The sequence below is a fragment of the Triturus cristatus genome, chromosome 2_1 (assembly GCF_964204655.1).
Source record: "Triturus cristatus chromosome 2_1, aTriCri1.1, whole genome shotgun sequence".
NCBI lineage: Eukaryota > Metazoa > Chordata > Amphibia > Caudata > Salamandridae > Triturus > Triturus cristatus.
In genome coordinates, this window is record NC_140581.1 from 1,052,431,417 (window position 1) to 1,052,450,351 (window position 18,935).

An 18,935-nucleotide genomic window follows, 5' to 3' on the forward strand; every position below is an offset into this window, starting at 1 on the left:
TATATAGAGACTCCCCTTGCCCAGTGTTACCACCTTCCAGTAAAGTAAAAGAATGCAGAAGACCTGATCAATTGTTCCCGTTTTCTGTCAGAACCCTGCTTGTAGTGGGGACAGAATGTGGTTATCGGCCATCCAATCTTAAATCCTCACTAGAAGGGAGCGACAGAATACTTTTTGCATGCAATCAATCAAGCTAATGGGCCGATAGTTGGCCGGATGCCCCTGTCTCCTTTTTTGAAAATGGGTATCACTTCGGCTCCCTTCCAAGATGGAGGTAAATCAAGCGGAAGTTGCCCTAAATCGAGGAAAAGAATATTTTTGTACAGCGCACCAAATTGCTCAAACCATGTATTGGCCACAATGTTGTTGACTAGGGGAGGTACGTTTTCAAAGTTTCCCTTTGCCACAAGAGCCCAAAATTTCCTAGTATCTGATTGGGAACAAGCCTCCCAACGTTCAATCCACTTCTCGTCCCACTCTTGCTTTGCCCTTACCTGGGATAATTTATGGAGCCTCCTTAGGTCATGTATCAGGGGTATATTCCTAAATCTAATGGCAGTAGCCAGTTGTCTCCTTAGGGACCTACATTCCTGTGTGTACCAAGAGTTTGACTTATTTTCTTCTCTCTGTTTTGGGCTATGGTTACTTAGCATGCATGGCACTAATGTTCACCGATGAACTCAACTCATCTGGTGGGGATCGAATCGTAACCAGGTGTGCCTCAAGCTCCCTTTTTATGATGTTAAGTTCAGACTCATCCCTTATGACTGATGGCCATTTGGGGTGGCACTTATCATCTGAGGGTACCACCTCCTTAGTGGATAATTTGTTTTTAACTAAACTACCATTACCGCCCCAGGGGGACTCTAGCGTCAGGCACAACGGGATATGATTGCTTTCACAATTTTTGGTTGTGACTATGTCGACAACAGTTGGCCATAACGTGAGGTGCACAAGAATGTAATCTATGCGACTGGCGCCAGTTGGGCATTGAAGGTCATCCGACCCTCCTCTGTCTGAGTGGGACCACTTCTTTATGAGTGGGAGGTCAAGAGATGGAACTGACTACAATTTATCCTCCTCGTTAACTTCGTGGATGTCCTCCCTATCGAGAAGCTCAAAGATTACATTAAAGTCACCACATATGATTAGTGGGTGCACAGCCTGCCTTACAGTCAGCAACTCATTTAAGGTTTACAGGGTGGGAGATTTGCCACCTCCTGTTCCTCTTGCATAGACGTTGTAGATATTTATACTCTTGCCTGATCTACCCTGTTCAAAGCAGTGCACACTTTGCTTTTTACACCCAGGGAGCTGCATGTTAGCAGCTCCACCAGTGTAAAAAGCAATGCTGGCTCCTGCAGGAGGCAGAAACCGGCTGGAATGGCGGTGGAGCCTGAATCCCCTGCGGTTCTCAACCAGCTGGCCATGCCCCGTGAGATCGGACCCCCGGGGAAGAAAATGACCCTGGAGGGAGGGCACTCAGCCTCCTCCCTTCAGACAAAATAAAAAAAAGAAATGGCCCGGCCCAAGATATGGGGTCCCAGGGGCCAAAATAGGCCTGGTCGAGGGAGGCGTCTACCTTTAAAAAAAAAAAAGAAAATGTCAGGGGATGGGGACCCCGGGGCCAAAATCGGCCTCGGGAGGGGTGCCGCACGGCTCCCCTCCCTTTTCTTTATAAAAAAAATAAATGCCCTCACCCTGGGGATGTGGTCCCTGGGGCCAAAATCGGCCTGGGAAAGGGGGCCGCTCTGCCCTCTCACCTTTTTATATTATAAATAAATAAAGGCGTAGCCCCAGGGGATTTGGTCCCCAGGCCAGAAATCTGCCTTAGGAGGGGGGTTCCATGCCCCCATTCTTTTTTATTTTATTAAAAAGTAACAAAATTGGTCATGCTCAGGGGGATGGGGTCCCCAGGGCCCAAAAGGGTCAAGGGAAGGCGGGTCATGAAGGCCCCTTCCTTAAAAAATAAAATAATCAAAAGCCTGCAACTCGCCAGAGGCCCCGGCCCCTTTCTCTACTACTTTACAAATATGCCTCCTGGCACACTCTTGGTTGGGGGATGAAGTCCCCTTCGCTGCTGAGGATCCTTAGGGGCCAACTAGCCCATCTGTTACTTCTAGTAATCCCCACACAGTGGGATTGTTGAGAGGTGGTCCCAAGCAACACCCCTTTCTCCACCACCCTGCAAACACGCCTCTCAGTGCACTGCTGGTGGAGGTTATGAGGTCCTCTTGCCTCCTGAGGCCTCAGGACTAAATTGGACTTCATCCCCCAAGCTGCAGTGCACCAGGAGGTGCATTTGCAGAGAAGTGGAGAAAGGGAGCGTGGCCTATGACCACCTCTCAGCAATCCAGCTGTGTGGGACTTTTTGGAGGTAACCGTAGGGCAAGTATATCACCAAGGACCCTCAAGAGCCAAGGGCCCTTCATCCACCAAATAGTAGTGAGCCAGGAGGCACATTTGCAGAGTGGAGGAGAAAGAGGGCGTGGTCCCCGAAAACCTCTCAGCAAACCCACTGTGTGGTTCTTGCTGGAGGTAACAGGAGGGGTAGTAGGTCCCCAAGAACCCTCAATAGACTAGGGGACTTCCTCCCCCTACTAGTAGTGCATCGGGAGGTGTGTTTGCAGAGTGGTAGAGAAAGGGGGCATGGCCTGCTATCAGATCTCAGCAATCCTGCTGTATGGGACTTACTGGAGGTAATAGAAGGGGTAGTTGACCCCCAAGAATGTCCTTGGGGGCCAACTACCCCTCCTGTTACCTGCAGTAAGTCCCACACAGTAGGATTGCTGAGAGGTGGTCAAAGGCCACGTTCCCTTTCTCCACAACTCTGCAATTGATATATACCTTGGTTAAGCATACGTGTCCACCCCATTTGCAAAATTGTTAATAGTAATTCACCATATAAGTTTCTATACTGCCATGACAATTTCACTTTGTTCAGGTTGCGCACAAACTGTTATGGCAGTTTCTGTTTTGCTCTATGAAATTGAGTTTCTACAATGTTGTGCCAGCTTCATGTTGTCCTAAGAAAACAGCTGATTACAATCCTGTTAGCTCTCTCCCTACACTCTCATTATCAATGATAAAATTACATTTACAGGCTAGCGTTACTTACAATTTTGGACATATTTTAACTAAATGCTGCCAGCGCTGCATGAGTATACCTTTTTTAAAGCCCTTCCAGGGATTTTCATGTTGTGCTGCATCCTGTACTCTTCCCGGTCTCTCCTTCATTTTGCTGCTGAAGTTCTTGTCAGGAGGGCAGAGCTACTTCAAGGAAAGGGCGGGGCTGAGGTCTAGACTACTCCCGCAGTTGGCTTTAGCTGCTGCTCAGACTGCTTTGGATGACTTTCAGTTAACCCTTTCTTCATCTTTCATTTTTAGGCTGCTTATCTATATTACAGTATTTGTATTACTGTGGAGGAAAAAAATATGCATGTTATTAATAACATACATAAACAAACCACTTCTCCTTCACCAGTCAAGTCAAAAATTGTTACCACGATGAACCATGTTTAACCACTGAATTAAAAGAATTACAAGCAGTTCATGCTATTACAGACAATATTGAGTCAGAGATTAAAAATATCCATAAAGACATGGCAAGTCCCTCTATGTAAGTATCTGACAATACAATTAAAATTCAGGATAACAAAACCAAAAATTGACAGTCTTATGCCAAAAATCATACTGATGAATACTCTTTTACTTGAACTGGAAAATGTCAATCGGCAATAGAACTAGCGTATCTTTAATTAGCCAGAAGATGTTGAAGGCAATGACTGCAGGAGGTATTTGGAAAACATATTACCTGGTTGATTACAGTTAAAGTTCCCAGCAAATTTTAAAATTGATAACGCACACAGAACTTATCACATCGTAACCCAAGTCATACCAAACCTTGCCAAATAATTTCTAAAGTACTGCGTCATATTCACTCAGTGATGATTTGCAAAGCGGCAAGAGAGATCCCATCTTTAATGGTCAGCAGTAACAAAATCTTTATCCATCAAGACTTTGGCAAGGAAACTGTTAAAATCCGCAAAGAGTTCACAGAACTTCGACCACTACTAAGAAGCTCTTTTTTTTTAAATCAGACTTTTTGAGCCGCTCACTATGAGAATTTAGATTGATGATTTTTCCAAGTCCTTTCACTGCCCTGAGGATCTTCCTGCCTTTCTAGACCAGAATTCTCCAATCTCTAGGGATAGGAACAAGACCGATACTTGAATCTTTTGTTTTAAAATGTACTTGTAGCTAGCCTATTTCTACAATTTTTGTTGATAGGGCATTGTCTTTGTGAGTCACTCTTGCACATGTGTGTGCGATTCAAAAATATTATTTATGTTTCTATATTGTCTTTCCTATGGTTGTCTTTGTTTTTCCTTTTTCTTTTTTCATTTAGTCCTAAGAGCTACTTTTTACTCTTACTGATTATCTTTTTCTTCTTTCTTCCTGTTCTTTCTTGTTTATGAAAATGGATAACGTTAATAGAATTAAAAATGTGTCTCTTAACGTTAAAGGGTTACGGCACCCCGTTAAACATATCAAAGTGTTAGATTACTTAGGGAGACATAAAGCTGATGTTTGTTTACTTCAGGAAACTCATATAGATGAAACAGTTTTAGCATACATGAATAAAAAGTGGGTTGGTAATGTTATATCTTCTCCTGCAGTCAACTAAAAAAATAAGTTGCTATTCTTTTTGTAAAAAAACCTGCATCTCCAAATACTAAACAATTGTTCTGATGCTCATTACCTTATAGTTAAAATTTAAATTGATAACACTGTTTTGCATTCAATTAATATTTATGATCCAACAAATGATGACCCTAATTTTTGGTCTCTCTTTACATCTGAAGTGCTTAAATTAGGTAATGTTCTGCTCATTGTTGGAGGTGATTTTAATCTAATACATGACCATTTGTTAGGCAGAATATCTCTGGCCACATATCATCCTCCTAAAGCTTTTTTTACTCTCAAATCCTTTTTTGAAAATACTAAAATGGTATTTATTTGGTGCTTCCACCACCCAACAGATAAAAAATTAGCTTTTTTCTCTAACCCTCATAATTCCTATTCTCAAATAGATTATTTGTTAGCGTTCTTTCAATTACTCAAATCAAATTCTGACCCTGTTATTCAGATTATTGATATTTCCAATCATTCGCTAATTTCTTGTGTTTTACAACTTAACTTTACTCATCAATCTCAGCGTAGATGGAATATGAATATGAATATTGTCCCTAATGAAAAAAGTATATCAAAACATTTGGCTGCAAAACAAGACTATTTTTCTTTTAACCAAAAGGTTCTACTTAAATTGTAAATCGATGGGATGCTTTAAAAAATATATTAGAGGTGCAACCATATCCATTATGGCCCTTGATAATAAGTCATTTAACTAAAAAAATTAAGGATTTGGATAAACAAATAGCTACGTATGAACGCATCTTTATCACATCTGGTGATATCAAGTACAAAGTACAATTAAAAAAACTCCATTATGAATTTAACTCCATATCAAGTAAGAGGGCAGGCATACACATTTCTAATAATAAGGCTACATTTTGTTTTCGATGCTAATCGGTCTGGAAGGCTTTTAGAAAATTATATTTGTATCAAAAGAGATACAATTCAAATTAATGCAATTCATGGTCCAAATGCTAAAATTGGATTCTCTCAAGAAGATTTAGTCAATTCATTTTTGAAATATTATTCAGCCTTCTACAGTAATTCCCCCATCTATGCTCCTCATATTAATAATTTTTTAGAGTTTTGTGGCTTACCTTAAATTTCTCAATTACTTAGAGAAGAATTGGATGCACGATTTCCCTAGAAGAGGTTAAAGCAGCCATAAAATCACTTAAATTGCCTAAAGCTCTTGGTCCGGATGATATCCCTCCTGAATTTTATAAAGAATTTTCTCCTCACCTCCTAGCTCCTAGCTCATCTACTTTGTTAAGCTGTTTACTCACTTTAGTATGTCAGGAGCAACTTCTGGGTCCTTTACTGAAGCTTTGCTTATCGTTCTCTCAAACCCTATTGTTTAAAATTACTGCCCCCAAGATTGTAAGTTTATGAGAAAATGATGTGCTTGACACTCTTATTAATATTGATCAATCTGGTTTCATGAAAAATAGACATTCTATGAACAACGCAAGATTAATATTTCATGCGATTGAAGCTGGTCCATCCTTGCCTATACCCTCAGAAGACCTCGCATTAGACGCTGAAAAAGCTTTTGATAAAAGCCATTGTCAGTATCTATTTTATACCTTATCTATATTTAATTTTGGTTGTTCATTGAGTCGCATGATATCATCATTCTATTCTGGTCCGTCTGCCGGACTTTTCATTAGGTACCAGGCAAGGTTGTCCCTTATTACCTTTACTTTTTCTCTTTGCTTTTGAACCCTTACTCATTGCCATCAGAAACTCTATTGAAATTATTAATCATGTTGCTATAATAACTCCAGCATATGCTGATGATGAACTACTTTATATTAGTAGTCCTGACTGTTCCATTCCTCCTATATTAAATTTAATTTGCAAATACTCTCAGATTTCAGGTTACACTTTAAATACTTATAAAACTGATTTTTATCCTCTGAATGCTTATTGTACATCTGCTTTGGCCCCTTGCTGAGCTAGTCCTGCCATATGGGATCCAGATTGTGACCTATGCAGACGACACACAGCTAGTGGTAGCATTAAGCGCCCCAAAGAAGGCGCCAGCCAACTTGGAATCTTGCTTGGAAACGGTGACCACCTGGATGGACCAGTCGTGTCTCAAGCTCAATGGAAACAAGACGGAGTTAATGATTCTTGGTAATGACTCTGTTAGATTTGGAGGTCTCTAGTTGGCACAGGTAGGTACTTGTGACAAATAGGGACACTTGCATCTAGTCAGGGTAAGGGGGTACACTCCTAAAATAACCCCTGCTCACCCCTTTGGTAGCTTGGCACGAGCAGACAGGCTTATCTCAGAGGCAGTGTGTAAAGCATTTGTGAACACATACAGTAGTCAAGTGACAACACTACAGATGGACACCACAGAGGGTTTATATAAAAAATAAATGTTCTTTATATAGATTTAACACAAGACCATAAACGACAAAAATCCATAATACTGTTACTTTAAAAATGGTAGAATTTAGCTTAGTTCTCTTTAGTTCTTCAATGCGACACTTTGAGTCAATGTACCTTTAGATGCGGCACACAGGGCAACGAAAGTGTTGTAACGATGGTGATGCGATGAAAGTTTGGTGCAAAGAAATAAAGACGTGAAGATCTTCCTGATGCGGCACACTTTTCCGATGTTGCGAGATGTCTCGGATCGATACGTCAGCTGCAGCGGCGACACCCTTGTCCAGTGATGCGACGACATCGGCTTTGGTGCCGACACTCTTCTCCAACGATGCGAGATGCTTCCGCTCGAAGCGACAGCTACAGCGGCGATACCCTTGTTCCGTGATGCGACGGCAGCGGCTGCGACGGCGACATGCTTCTTCTCCATGAGTCGCGCTTCCAGCTCCTTGCGACGCGCAGTCCCTCAGAAGGCCCAAAACAGCAGCAGGCACTTCCAAAGAACTCTGGGGAGCTGGTGGTTGAAGTCTGTTGTCCCTGAGACTTCAGCAGGAGGCAAGCTCTTCTCTCAAGCCCTTGGAGATCCTTTACAAGTTTAATAAAGTGCACACAAAGTCCTTTCTCCTTTCCTTGGCAGTCAGGCAACCACTGTAAGCCAATCCCCCAAGTAGCACTTCAGCTTACGGATAGTCTCTCCTCAGTTTCTTCTGGTTCCACTCCTCAGCAAAGGTTTCTTCTTGTTTCCCAAAGTGATCTAAAGTTCTTGGGTTTGGGTCCCAATATTTATACCAAGTTTCTCTTTGTTCTCTGAAGGCAGAGAGGCCTTTGCCTAGTCCAAACCAGTTCTGGTCAGTCCTGGAGCACTTTGTTTATATGACTCCTTCTTTCCTTTCAGAGTGCAGGGCAGAGACATCAGACGCACCACAGGAGGGGGAGTCAGCATTGTGGAGGGAAGGCACAGGCCCTATTCAGGTCCCAGGTGCAACTCCTCCCTCCCATCTAGATGCAGATCTCTCTATTTACCACTGGGCTGACTCACTCTGTCTCCTGGAATCCCCCAGCCTTGTCACTCAAACTCCAGACAAGGAATACACAGCCTAGCAGAGGCAGGTTTGAATGGTTAGACAAGAAAATACCAACTTTCTAAAAGTGGTATTTTCGAACACAGAATGTTAAAACCAACTTCACTAAAAGATGTATTTTATCATTCTGAGTTCAGGCATACTAAAGTCGAATTTCTACCATGTTCCCTGAGTCAGTTAGGATTATAAGATGTAATAATCAAACTGGCCATTCTGGCCTATGGAGAACAGGTAGCCTTGCAATAGTGAAAAACAAAAATGGCTCTAATTCACTCTTAGGACATGCCACACACACCAGGGCATGTCCTACCTTATACTTACAATGCACCCTGCCCTTGGGCCTACCATGGGGGTGTCTGATATGAAGAAAAGGGAAGGTTTAGGGACTGGCAAGTGGGTGCACTTGCCCAGTCAGCATGACAGTACCAGACTGCACGCAGGCTCTGCAATGGCAGGCCTTAGACACACTTTTACAGGCTGCTTCTGTGGGTGGCACAACCAGTGCTGCAAGCCCACCAGCAGTATTTGGATTACCAGCCCTGGGCACTCCTGGTGCACTGTACTAGGGTCTGACAGGTAAACCAAACCAACCAATCATGGAATCACTAATTCATACATCAATTTACAATAGGGAACACTTACACTGTGGCACTGGACAGCAGTGGCACAGTGCCCAAAGCATCTAACACCAGCAAAAACACATGAGGCAACAGCAGAAAATGGAAGGGAGACCCAAGCCAAGGTGCCAGGTCTAACACGTGTCCCCTCCAGCTGAAATGTGGGGAGAACTACCCTACCGCCTGGGAGTTCTCATCACTAAGGCGGAAAAATCTGGACAGACCATCAACGTTGGCGTGTTCTGTACTAGGGCGGTGTTCCACCACGAAATCCATCCCCTGTAGGGAAATGGACCACCTCAACAGCTTTGGATTCTCACCCCTCACCTGCATCAACCATCTGAGGGGCCTGTGGTTTATCTGAACCCGGAAGTGAGTCCCAAACAGGTATGGTCTCAGCTTCTTCAGTGCCCAGACCACAGCAAATGCCTCACGCTCAATAGCACTCCACCTCTGTTCCCGTGGAAGTAACCTCCTACTGATGAAGGCTACTGGTTGATCTAGGCCCTCCTCATTCATCTGTGCAAGAACAGCCCCCACACCATGCTCTGAAGCGTCTGTTTGTAATATGAACTCTCTGGAGAAGTTGGGTGCCAAGAACACGGGTGCAGTGCACATAGCAGTTTTTAGGGCCTCAAAAGCTTTCTGACAGGTGTCAGTCCAAACCTCTCTTAGGCTGCTTCCTGGAAGTCAGCGCGGTCAAGGGTGCAACAATGTTGCCATACCCCTTGACAAAACTCCTGCAGTAACCCATGAGTCCTAAAAAGGCTCTCACCTCTGTCTGGGTTTTGGGCGGCTCCCAAGCCAGGATGGTTTCAATCTTGGGCTGCAAGGGCGCCACCTGGCCGCTCCCCACCTGGTGTCCCAAGTACACCACGGAACCCTGCCCGATCTGGCACTTACTCGCCTTGATCGTGAGGCTAGGCCTCCACAGCGCCATCAACACTTCCCAGAGGTGGCGCAGATGTTCTTCCCAACTGGCGCTGAACACTGCGATGTCATCCAGGTAGGCCGCATTGAACTCATCCAGTCCAGCCAACACCTGGTTGGCCAACCTCTGTAAGGTGACAGGGGCATTCTTCATCCCAAAGGGCATAACCCAGAATTGGTAGTGCCGATCTGGTGTGGAGAATGCTCACCTCTCTCTTGCCCCATCAGTCAAGGCGATCTGCCAGTACCCAGACGTTAGGTCAAACGTGCTGAGGTACCGTGCAGCCCCTAGCTGATCTATGAGCTCATCAGCTCTGGGGATGGGGTGTGCATCAGTCCTGATGACTGAATTGAGCCCTCGGTAGTCCACACAGAACGGGAGTTTTGGTGTGGCACCCGGTGCGGCAGCCTTTGGGACCAAGACCACTAGACTGGCCCAAGGACTGTTAGAGGACTCAATCACCCCTAACGCAAACATCTTGGAGACCTCCTCCTTCATGCAAGTCCTCACCCTGTCAGTCAACTTGTAGATTTGTGCCTCACCGGTGTACTATCCCCAGTGTCCACATCATGGACGCACCAATCAGTGACACCAGGAACCAGGGAGAACAGATCAGAAAACTGTCCCAATAACTGGCGGCAGTCATTCTGTTGCTCAGGGGTCAGGGTGGAAGAGAGGTTAACACCATCCACTGACCCATCTTGCTCTGTCGCCGACAGGAGGTCTGGAAGAGGCTCGTTCTCCTCCTCCATCCCACCATCTGTCACTAAGAGCATGCCCACTTGGGACCTCTCCAAATGGAGCTCCAGGCGGTTGACATGTAGGACCCTCAAGGGGTTCCTGGGAGACCGCAAGTCCACGAAGTAGGTAACCGGACTTTTGCGCCTTACAACCTCAAATGGTCCGGTCCACTTATCCTGGAGCGCGCAGGGCTCCACTGGGGACATGACCCACACTTTCTGACCAGGCTGAAGCTCTACCAGAGTGGCATTCTGGTTGTACCACCGCTTCATCTCCTCCTGGCTGGCTTCCAGATTCGCCTCAGCGAGTTGCCTGAAATGCCCAGTTTGGTTCCTAAAGGTCAGCATGTAGCTATATACATCCTGGGGAGGTTTCCTGGGAGGTTGCTCCCAGCCTTCTTTAACCAAACTCAGAGGTCCTCTCACTGGGTGTCCATAGAGAAGCTCAAAGGGGCTGAACCCTAGAGATTTCTGTGGCACCTCACGGTAAGCAGAGAGTAGGCATGGTAAGAGGACTTCCCACTTACACCTCATGGGTTCCTCAAGACCCATAATCATGCCCTTCAGGGTTCGGTTAACCCTTTCAACCAACCCATTTCCTTGGGGGTGGTAAGGAGTGGTAAACTTGTAGGTTACCCCACACTCCTGCCACAGGGACTTCATATACTTCGAAATGAAGTTAGTACCTCGGTCAGACACTACCTCGCGAGGGAATCCCACTCTGGCAAAAAATCCCATCAGTGCTTGTCCCACCATGGGGGCCGTCACTGTCCTCAGAGGTATGGCTCCCGGGTACCGGGTGGCATGGTCCACCAAGACCAGAATGAACCTGTTGCTCATGGCTGTCTTGGGGTCCAGTGGTCCCACAATGTCAATACCCACCCGTTCAACGGGGTTGCTGACCACAGGGAATGGCTGTAGAGGAGCCTTGTGCTTCCTCCCACTCTTTCCACTTGCCTGGCAAGTCTGACATGTCCTGCAGTAAGTGTCTGAACTCCTGCGCATTTGGGGCCAATAAAAGTGGGTGACAAGCCTCTCAAAGGTCTTGTCCTGCCCCAAATGTCCTGCCAATGGCACATCATGAGCCAGCCCCAGTAGGAAGGCTCTGAAGCGCTGGGGTACCACCAGCACACGGGCTGATCCAGGCTCAGCAACCTTAGGCTCAGAATACAGGAGACCATTCTCCCAGTAGACCCAATGTGACCCAGACTGATCACCTGCTGCCTGGTCTACAGCCTGCTGCCGCAGACCCACGAGAGAAGGGCACTTGTTCTGCTCCTCACAGAACTCCTCCTTGGAGGGTCCTCCTTCTTGCTGCCAATGGGTCAGCTCAGGCAGGTCCCCCAGTTCAGCTACCTGTTCCCCTGTAGGCTCCAGGGCATCCCCCTCAGGGTCTGCTCCCTTCTGGACCATGGGAACTTTGGGGGCCGGTTTCCCACGCCCCCTGCCTCCTCTCTCTAAGGCAGATACCTGGGCCCCCCTCTCAGGTTCCAGGTCCTCTTGAGAACCCCTACTGGCTGCCATGGACCGTGTGGTGACACACGCCCAGTCAGGCAGACCCAACATTTCCAAATGAGAACTCCACTCCACCTTCACCCAAGGTGAGCTCTCCAGATCATTCCCTAACAAACAGTCAACAGGCATGGCGGGCCTCACAGCTACCTGAAGAGTATCAGAGACCCCCCCCCCACTCAAAGGGAACCTGAGCCACCTTGCAGTGGCTCTCTGTGTTGTCAGTGGCAACAACTGGATAGAATGCATTGGGGACAACCTGCTCTTGAGAAACCAGGTGACACTTGACAGCTGTCACACTGGCTCCTGTATCTCTAAGAGCCTCCACCCTATGGCCATTGATGGTCACCCACTGCCTGTATTTCTTAGTGTTATCAATCAATCAATCAATCAATCAATGCACTTGTAGAGTGCACTACATACCCGTGAGGGTCTAAAGGCACTGAGGGGAGGGGGTGCCGCTACTGCTCGAAGAGCCAGGTCTTGAGGAGTCTTCTGAAGGAGAGCAGGTCTTGGGTCTGTCGTAGGTGGGTAGGGAGCGAGTTCCAGGTCTTGGCGATGAGGAAGGAGAAGGCTCTGCCACCGGAGGTCGTTCGTTGGATGTGGGGAACAGCAGCGAGGGCGAGGCTGGCGGATCGGAGCTGGCGGGTGGGCGTGCAGAAGCTGAGTCTGCTATTGAGGTAGGCTGGTCTGGTGTTTTGGAGTGCTTTGTGTGTGTGGGTGAGGAGCTTGAAGGTGATCCTCTTGTCGATGGGGAGCCAGTGTAGGTCTCTCAGGTGGGGGATGATGTGACTGCGGCGGGGAACGTTGAGGATCAGTCGGGCGGATGCGTTTTGGATGCATTGTAGTCGTCGCAGGTGTTTGGCTGGGATTCCTGCATAGAGAGCGTTGCCGTAGTCCAGCCTGCTGCTGACGAGGGCCTGTGTCACCATTCTTCTTGTTTCGGTAGGGATCCACTTGTAGATCCTGCGGAGCATGCGGAGGGTGTTGTAGCAGGAGGAGGAGACGGCATTGACCTGCTTCGACATGGAGAGGGAGGAGTCGAGGATGAATCCTAGGTTGCGTGCGTGGTCAATGGGTGTTGGTGTTGATCCCAGCGTGGTTGGCCACCAGGAGTCATCCCAGGCAGAGGGGGTGGGTCCGAGGATGAGGACCTCCGTCTTGTCCGAGTTCAGCTTCAGACAGCTGCTCCTCATCCAATCGGCGACAGCCTTCATTCCCTCGTGGAGTTTGGTTTTGGTGGTGTGCGGGTCCTTGGTGAGGGAGAGGATGAGCTGGGTGTTGTCGGCGTAGGAGATGATGTTGAGGTCATGTTGGCGGGCCACTTGTGCAAGGTGGGCCATATAGATGAACAGCATCGTGTTGAGGGATGAGCCCTGGGGTACGCCGCAGATGATGTTAGTGGCTGTGGAATGGAAGGGGGGGGGGGGCAGACGCTCTGGGTCCTGCCAGCGAGGAAGGACATGGTCCAGTTCAGGGCCTTCTCTCGGATTCCGGCTTCATGGAGACGTGTCTTTAGTGTGCGGTGGCAGACCGTGTCGAAGGCGGCTGACAGGTCCAGGAGGATGAGGGCTGATGTTTCGCCGTTGTCTAGTTGGCACCTGATGTCGTCTGTTGCAGCGATGAGGGCTGTCTCGGTGCTGTGGTTGCGTCTGAATCCGGACTGGGACGGGTCTAAGATGTTGTCCTCGAGGTGGCGGGCCAGTTGCATGTTGACGATTTTCTCGATGACCTTCCCCGGGAACGGGAGCAGGGAGATGGGTCAGAAATTCTTGAGGTCCTTGGGGTCCGCCTTGGGCTTCTTGAGGAGGGCGCTGATTTCGGCGTGCTTCCAGCTTTCCGGGAATGTCGCTGTCTTGAAGGAGATGTTGATGACCTTCCGTAGTTGGGGTGCGATGGCTGCGTCTACTTTGTTGAATACGTGGTGTGGGCAGGGGTCTGAAGGTGATCATGAGTGGATTGATTTCGTGACCTTGCGTGTCTCGTCGTCGTTGACGTTGACCCAGGAGGTCAGGTGGTTGGTGCGTGTGATGTTCGCAGGGTGGGTGGCATCTGGCGTGGTCGTGGCGGTCGTGGTGTTGAAGGTGTCATGGATGTCAGCGATCTTGCAGTGGAAGAAGGTGGCCAGTGCGTCGCACAGTTCTTGTGAGGGCGGGATGTCATTGGCGTTGGCGCTGGGGTTGGAGAGTTCCTTCACGATGCTGAAGAGCTCTTTGCTGTCGTGAGCGTTGTTATCCAGGTGGTCTTTGAAGCAAGATCTCTTGGCTAGTCTGATGAGGTGGTGATGTCTGCGGGTGGCGTCCTTGTGGGCTGTGTGGCTGTCTGTTGTACGCTTGTGGAGCCATTTCTTCTCCAGATTCCGGCATGCACGTTTGGAGGTCTGGAGCTCTTCGGTGAACCAGGTGGCTTTCTTGCTTGTGCGGTTGTTGGAGGGTTTCTTGAGCGGGGCGAGGGTGTTGGCGCAGTCATCGATCCACTGTCTAAGGTTGCGGGCAGCGGCGTCTGGGTCGGTGGTGTCGGTGGGTGGGTTCTGGGCGAGGGTGGTGGTCAGCTGGTCTTCGGTGACTTTGCTCCAGCAGCGGCGGGGCAGCTGTTGGGTGCGGTGGTGGGTTTCTTGAAGGTGAAATGGATGCAGCGGTGGTCGGTCCAGTGGAGTTTGATGGTGTGGTCAAAGGCGACGTGGGTGTTCATGGAGAAGACGGGGTCAAGCGTGTGGCCGGCGGCGTGGGTGGGTGTAGTGACGAGTTGTCTGAGGCTGCAGTTGGTGAAGTTTCGATCAGTGCGGCGGAGTTGGCGTCGTTGTTGTTCTCGAGGTGGAAGTTCAGGTCCCCGAGGAGGATGTAGTCCGTGGAGTCGAGTGCGTGGGTGCTGGCGAGGTCGGCGATGGAGTCGCAGAACTGTGCCTGGGGTCCGGGGGATCTGTAGACGAGCGTTCCTCTGAGGGTGGTGTTATCAGGCAGTTGGGTCCTAGGGTCCACCTCACAGTCTCCTAAAGAGACAAGGGATAGCTCTGCTGGCCCCCACCCACCTTGGGCACCCATCTCCTCACCCAGGGCTACACTAGCCATCTGCCGGGGGCTGCACCAGGGGGTGCTGTCTTCACAAACTGGCGCACCTGGGATCATTCGCTTTATGACCCAGGTCCCCACATTTGTAGCATTTCAGGGGTCCCCCGTGAACAGGTGGACCTGTCAGGCCCCTGACAGTTTCTGTTGGGGAAGCTAGGAACCTTTCCCTTGGTTCCCTTGAGGATTACTTTGGGGCCTTCTCTGGAACTCCCTTTGTTTACCCTTGTCCCCCCACTATTCTGCTGGGGACCCTGCCCACTCTTGGCTGAATCTCCCACGTGACCCTTGTGGACCCTGGTACTGACCCAGCGGTCCGCCTCTTCAGCAAGCTTCCTAGGATTAGTCAGCCTACTATCAATCACGTGCTGGCGTAGCTCTGGAAAACAATTACTTGACAAGTGCTCCCATGCAATCAAATCAAAGAGCCCATGAAAATCATCAACATTGGTACCCTTCGCCCAACCATCCAATGCTCTGCAGAAAAAAGTGACATATTCCACCCAGGTACTGTTCTCTATCTTCTTGCAACCCTTGAACCTCTGTCTGTACAATTCAGGAGTTAAACCATACCTGGACATTAATGCATCTTTCATGTGGGGATATGAATTATAGACTTCAGAAGGCAAGTCTAACAGTGTGTCCCGCCCTTCACTAAGGAACCGCCCCCGAAACCCCGCTCCCCAATCCTTCTCAGGGACCCAGTGGGAAGACATGGCTACCTCATAGGCCTTGAACCACTGCCCAATATCATCATTCTTAAAACATTATTTCACCACATCTTTGGGAATATACACCCTGGATTTAACAGGCAATGACGGTGTGCTGCCACCAAAGGGAGCAATCTCTAAGCTCCTGGCTTTCAATTCCAACTCCCTCAAACTTTTCTCATGATCCAACTGCATTTTCTTTTCCTCTAGGGCCAATTTGCTATTTTCTAATTCCAGTTGCCCACCCAACTTGAGCTTGGCCAGCTCCATCTCATGCCTCCTGCATCTTTCTCTGTCCTCCAGCTCCTTTGGAGACAGACTCTTGGCAGAAACACTGCTACCTGCGGGGGAAGGTGCTCTCCTTCCTCCTGGACCCAATGGCCCACCCAGCTGCCTATCTGCATTCTCATCTCCTTCCTCATTCTCAGGGGCATTCCTAGCTTCTACCCAGGCCCTCAGCGCCTTGTAGAACTCTTCCTTCCTGGAGAGCCCAATAATGGAAACATTGAACTTCTTGCAGAAGTACTTCAGCTGCCCTACTTTGTAGCTTTCCAGTTTCTCCTCTTCCCATTCCAAATCAATAGAGGCGATGGACGCTGTGTCCTCCATGATGGTTAAACTTGGCAAAAATAGAAAATCTCAAAAAGAAATATACCAAAAGTATGTGGTTGTGTTTTGGTCTGCACTCACTAGTAGTGCTCACCAATCACTGTACATGAGTCGCAAATGCAAGTCCAGAATCCTCATCGCTGACCACCAATGTTAGATTTGGGGGTCTCTAGTTGGCACAGGTAGGTATTTGTGACAAATAGGGACCCTTGCATCTAGTCAGGGTAAGGGGGTACACTCCTAAAATAACCCCTGCTCACCCCCTTGGTAGCTTGGCATGAGCAGACAGGCTTATCTCAGAGGCAGTGTGTAAAGCATTTGTGAGCACATACAGTAATCAAGTGACAACACTACAGATGGACACCACACAGGTTTTATATCAAAAATAAGTATTCTTTATATAGATTTAACACAAGACCATAAACGACAAAAATCCACAATACTGGTACTTTAAAAATGGTAGAATTTAGCTTAGTTCTCTTTAGTTCTTAAATGTGACACTTTGAGTCAATGTACCTTTAGATGCGACTCGCAGGGCAACGAAAGCGTTGCAACGATGGTGCGATGAAAGTTTGGTGCAAAGAAATAAAGACATAAAGATCTTCCTGATGCGGCATGCTTTTCCGATGTTGCGAGATGTCTCGGCTCAATGCGTCAGCTGCAGCGGCGACACCCTTGTCCAGTGATGCGACGACAGCGGCTTTGGCGGTGACACTCTTCTCCAACGATGTGAGACACTTCCGCTCGATGCAACAGTTGCAGCGGCGACACCCTTGTTCAGTGATGCAACGACAGCGGCTGCGATGGTGGCACGCTTCTCCATGGATGCGAGGTGCTTCTTGTGATGCGGTGCAATGCGACCCTTGTTCAGTGATGCGACGGCAGTGGCTGCGACGGCGAAACGCTTCTTCTTTGTTGCGAGACTCTTCTCGTGATGCGGTGTAATGCGACAGCTACAGCGGCGACACCCTTGTTCAGTGATGCGACGGCAGTGGCTGCGACGGCGACATGCTTCTTCGGTGTTGTGGGACGCTTCTCGTGATGCAGTGCAATGCAACAGCTACAGCGGCGACACCCTTGTTCCGTGATGCGACGGCAGCGGCTGCGACAGCGACACGCTTCTTCTCCGTGAGTCGTGCTTCCATCTCCTCATGACACGCAGTCCCTCAGAAGGCCCAAAACAGCAGCAGGCACTTCCAAAGAACTCTGGGGAACTGGTGGTTGAAGTCTGTTGTCCCTGAGACTTCAGCAGGAGGCAAGCTCTTCTCTCAGCCCTTGGAGATCCTTTACAAGTTTAATAAAGTGCACACAAAGTCCTTTCTCCTTTCCTTGGCAATCAGGCAACCACTGCAGGCCAATCCCCCAAGCAGCACTTCAGCTTAGGGATAGTCTCTCCTCAGTTTCTTCTGGTTTCACTCCTCAGCAAAGGTTTCTTCTTGTTTCCCAAAGTGATCTAAAGTTCTTGGGTTTGGGTCCCAATATTTATACCAAGTTTCTCTTTGTTCTCTGAAGGCAGAGAGGCCTTTGCCTAGTCCAAACCAGTTCTGGTCAGCCCTGGAGCACTTTGTTTACATGACTCCTTCTTTCCTTTCAGATTGCAGGGCAGAGACATCAGACGCACCACAGGAGGTGGAGCCAGCATTGTGGTGGGAAGGCACAGCCCTATTCAGGTCCCAGGTGCAACTCCTCCCTCCCATCTAGATGCAGATCTCTCTATTTACCACTGGGCTGACTCACCCTGTCTCCTGGAATCCCCCAGCCCTGTCACTCAAACTCCAGACAAGGAATACACAGCCTAGCAGAGGCAGGTTTGAATGGTTAGACAAGAAAATACCTACTTTCTAAAAGTGGTATTTTCGAACACAGAATGTTAAAACCAACTTCACTAAAAGATGTATTTTATCATTCTGAGTTCAGGCATACTAAATTCGAATTTCTACCATGTTCCCTGAGTCAGTTAGGATTATAATATGTAATAATCAAACTGCCCATTCTGGCCTATGGAGAACAGGTAGCCTTGCAATAATGAAAAACGGAAATGGCTGTAATTCACTATTAGGACATGCCACACACATCAGGGCATGTCCTACCTTATACTTACAATGCACCCTGCCCTTGGGCCTACCATAGGGGTGTCTGATATGAAGAAAAGGGAAGGTTTAGGGACTGGCAAGTGGGTGCACTTACCCAGTCAGCATGACAGTACCAAACTGCATGCAGGCTCTGCAATGGCAGGCCTTAGTCACACTTTTACAGGCTGCTTGTGGCACAACCAGTGCTGCAAGCCCACAAGCAGTATTTGGATTACCAGCCCTGGGCACTCCTGGTGCACTGTACTAGGGTCTGACAGTTAAACCAAACCAACCAGTCATGGAATAACTAATTCATACATCAATTTACAATAGGGAGCACTTGCACTGTGGCACTGGACAGCAGTGGCACAGTGCCCAAAGCATCTAACACCAGCAAAAACACATGAGGCAACAGCAAAAAATGGAAGGGAGACCCACGCCAAGGTGCCAGGTCTAACAGACTCCATCACTACTCCCGCACTGAGTTGGCCCAAATGTCTTGACC

The 18,935-nt window shown here is 48.3% G+C and overlaps 1 long non-coding RNA gene across 1 annotated transcript in view; it reads right to left on the reverse strand.

The window, feature by feature from the left end:
• Positions 1–18,935, reverse strand: part of LOC146866340 (uncharacterized) — a 156,459-nt gene that overhangs the window by 54,979 nt on the left and 82,545 nt on the right. Inside the window, exon 3 of the long non-coding RNA XR_014976793.1 lies at positions 3,168–3,418. This is a non-coding gene — a long non-coding RNA (uncharacterized LOC146866340). The remainder of the gene's footprint in view (positions 1–3,167; positions 3,419–18,935) is intronic.